Source organism: Chenopodium album, chromosome 24 (assembly GCF_948465745.1).
Source record: "Chenopodium album chromosome 24, dcCheAlbu1.1, whole genome shotgun sequence".
NCBI lineage: Eukaryota > Viridiplantae > Streptophyta > Magnoliopsida > Caryophyllales > Amaranthaceae > Chenopodium > Chenopodium album.
This window is the reverse complement of record NC_137857.1, coordinates 17,896,416-17,900,151: the sequence shown is the minus strand read 5'-3', so window position 1 is coordinate 17,900,151 and position 3,736 is coordinate 17,896,416. Positions and strand designations below refer to the sequence as shown.

General features: G+C 43.1%; 1 non-coding gene across 1 annotated transcript; it reads left to right on the top strand.

Annotated features, from left to right (window-relative positions):
* The first annotated feature begins 2,862 nt into the window (after positions 1 to 2,862).
* LOC145612927 (small nucleolar RNA R71) lies at positions 2,863 to 2,967 on the top strand. Its single transcript, XR_014106831.1, has one exon. It is a non-coding gene; the product is annotated as a small nucleolar RNA R71 (small nucleolar RNA).
* The last annotated feature ends 769 nt before the right edge of the window (positions 2,968 to 3,736 follow it).

Genomic DNA, 3,736 nt, shown 5'->3' with positions numbered 1-3,736 from the left:
TTTTTGAAACTTTATGACCGAGGACAATGCCCTCCTCGACCATAAAATGGCACTTTTCCCAATTCAACACCAAACTTGTCTCTTGACACCTTTGCAAAACTCTTTCAAGGTTAAAAAGACAAGTGTCAAAAGACGAGCCACCAACACTAAAATCATCCTTGAAAACCTCAATTTCTTTTTCAAGCATTTCGGAGAAAATAGAAGTCATGCATCGTTGAAAAGTTGAGGGAGCATTGCATAATCCGAATGGCATTCTTCGGTATGCAAATGTCCCATATGGACATGTGAAAGTAGTTTTCTCTTGATCGCTTTGGTGGATGGGGATTTGGAAAAATCCGGAATATCCATCCAAGAAGCAAAAGAAAGCGTGGTGAGAAAGCCTTTCAAGCATTTGGTCCATGAAAGGGAGAGGAAAATGATCTTTCTTGGTGTTTTTGTTCAATCTCCTATAATCAATACACATTCTCCACCCGGTCACCGTCTGGGTGGAGATTTCCTCTCCCTTTTCATTCTTGACAATGGTCATTCCACCCTTTTTGGGAACCACATGAACCGGGCTCACCCATATGCTATCGGAGATAGCATAGATGATGCCCGCCTCACGTAGTTTCAAAATTTCTATTTTGACAACCTCTTGGAGGTTAGGGTTCAACCTCCTTTGAGGTTCAATGGAGGTGGAATGATCATCCTCAAGATGAATACAATGCATGCAAAGAGAAGGACTAATTCCCTTGATATCATCAATGCTATACCCTATCACATCCTTGTATTTTCTAAAAACATCAAGCAATTTTTTCAAATTAAGTTCATCAAGGGTAGCATTGACAATAATAGGGTATTTTTCCTCCTCATCAAGATAAGCATATTTCAAAGAAGGGGGGCAGGGCTTGAGTTCTACCTTGGGAGGAGGCTTGGAACTCTCCTCCGATTTTTCCTCCATTGATTCAAGCTCAATTTTGCCTTGTTCATCAACTTCCTCCTTTAAGGATTCCTCCATTGCCATGACAAATTCTTTGGCTTCTTGAGAGTGGAACTCTTCATTGCATGTTAGAGCTTCCACGATTGGATCTTGAGGCTTCATCATAACCCTTCCCAAACGGTCCAACTCCTCATTCATAACATCAACCCGGTAGCACTTTTCAACCATAGGGGTCTTTAGCAACTTGGAGAACTCAAAAACTATCTTCTCATCGGCCACTTCACATGTGATGGTGTTGTTTTTGCAATTGATGACCGCCCCCAAAGTCTTAAGAGCTTCCCGACCCAAGATCAAGGGTGTATCCACGTCTTCCTCCATGTCCATCACTACAAAGTCACAAGGCACATAGATGTGTCCTACTTGAATTGGAACATCCTCAAGTTCTCCCTAAGGTAACTTCACCGAGCGGTCGGCTAGTTGAATGGTCTTCCTTGTAGGGATCATCTCAATATTGAGTTTTTGAGCAATGGATAAGGGGATTAGACAAACACTTGCTCCAAGATCGGCCAATGCACCCCTAGCTTCCATGTTTCCAATTTTCACCGGCAAAGTGAAACTCCCCGGATCTTTCTCCTTCTTGGGCATTTTATGTTGAACAAGAGCACTCACTTGGTGTGGAAGGGTGATAAGCTCATCATTGAGCTTCCTTTTGTTGGTGAGGATGTCCTTGAGAAATTTGGAGTAAGATGGCATTTGTGTCACTACTTCAAGAAAAGGGAGATTGATGTGCAAGTTCTTCATCACACTTAGAAATTTTGCAAACTTGTCATTCAACTTCCTCTCCGCAAGCCTACTTGGAAAAGGAACCGGTCCATCAAGGTTCCTAGTCTCACTAGGAATTGAAGTTGTCTTCTCGTTGTTGAGCTTCTTCTTCTCCGAACTTCCTTCGACCTCTTCACCTTCTTCTTCCTTACCTCTCCTATCTACATTCACACTCTCTTCTCCTCCCTTCTTTCCCTCACTATCCCCCTCATTTGGACCATCATAGGAAGTTCCCGACCTCAAAGTGATTGCCTTGCATGTATCGGGTTTTTGGTTATGAGAAGGGTTAGGTTGTGGTTGTCCGGGTAGAGTTGATGGTGAATTGAAAGGAGCCCTCTCGGCCAATTGAGCTAGTTGTGAAGCAACCATCTTGTTGTGATCCCTTATTTCTTGCATTTGTTGCCCAAAAGTTTGCATTTGTGCATGCATGGCTTGAAGGAGTTGTGTGGGTGTTGGCTCCGCTTGAGGTGCTTGTTCTTAATTTCTTTGGGCCCCTTGGGTTTGATTGTTGTATTGGTTTTGGTCGTTGTATTGGTTGTTCCTAGGGTAGCTTCCTCTTGGGTTTTGGTTTTGAGATGGAGGTGGATTTTGGTATTGGGGGTTGGAATTGTAAGAAGGTTGAGCTTGTTGGCCCCATTGTTGAGGTTGAGATGCAAACCCGGGTGGTGGTTGTCTCCAAGCTACTCCACCACCACCTCCTCTAAAACCATCTTGTCTTGTGTTGTATGCCGCCACATGCTCGGGGCTCAAACCTCCACAATAAGATGTATCATGGTTCGTTCCTCCACAATTTTGACATGAGAAAGAGTTGACTTGAGAAGAGCTTGCTCCACCGCTTGAGCTTGCATTAACACTTGTGTTCAACTTTGAAAGCCCTTTTGTGAGCTGCTCAATTTGATGTTGCAATTGATCGACCTTCTCCAATTCATACATCCCACCTTTCTTCGGTGCACTCCTTCTTCTACCTCCCCAAGAGTAATTCTTTGCTACCTCCTCGATTGTTGCTTCCACTTGATTTTGAGGGATCTTGATTAGTTGTCCACGCGCCCCCGCATCCAAGTTGGCTTTAGACATGGGCTCCAAACTATCGTAGAAAAATCTCATGAGCAAACTATGATTGTATTCATGGTGGGGACATGCTTGTACCAACTCTTTGAACCGCTCCCAAGCTTCATTAAGACTCTCATCCGCTTCTTGTTCAAATGACGCAATCTTCCTTCTCATCTCGGCGGTCTTCTCCTCGGAAATGAACCTCTTCAAGAATGCCTTAACTACCTCCCTCCAAGATGTGAGTGAGTTAGACTTCACTTGCTTCAACCACTTCTTTGCTCTACCCGAAAGTGATTGTCGAAATAAATGCATCCGGATGTACTCTTGAGAAACTTGGTTGGTTTGAATCATGGCACATAGCTCAAGGAATCTATCAAGGTGCTCTATGGGATCTTCACTTGTAGAACCCGAAAATTGCTCCGATTGAACCATTCTTGTATATTGGGGATGAATTGTCAAGTTAGTCTCTGTGACGGGTAACAAAATCCCTCCCATGAGCTCATAATCCTCCGGATTACCAAACTCACGAAATAAAACATCATCTTCTTGTCCTGCCATTGATTCACTTTGCGAACTAGAAGAGTAAGAATCACTCCCACTATCAATTTTAGCACCAAGTCCTCTCCCTTCTTCTTCAAAAAGCCTACGGATTTGTCTCAAAGTTCGGTTGATTTCTTGGTCAATTTGATGGGTAGGTAGTCCTTGAGATCTTCTAAGCATTCACCAAAGCTAAGCAAACAATTAGCAATGACAAGTATGATAGAACAAAACAAAACAAAAAGAAAGCAATTAAAATTACTCTAACAAAAGCAAATTAGACGCCAAACAAGCCGCTTCCCCGGCAACGGCGCCAAAATTTGATTGGGATTTAGTAGGTCCTTGGGACTACCAACCCAAATCAAATTAACTACTTATCACCTAAACTACCCTAATACAAATATAGGG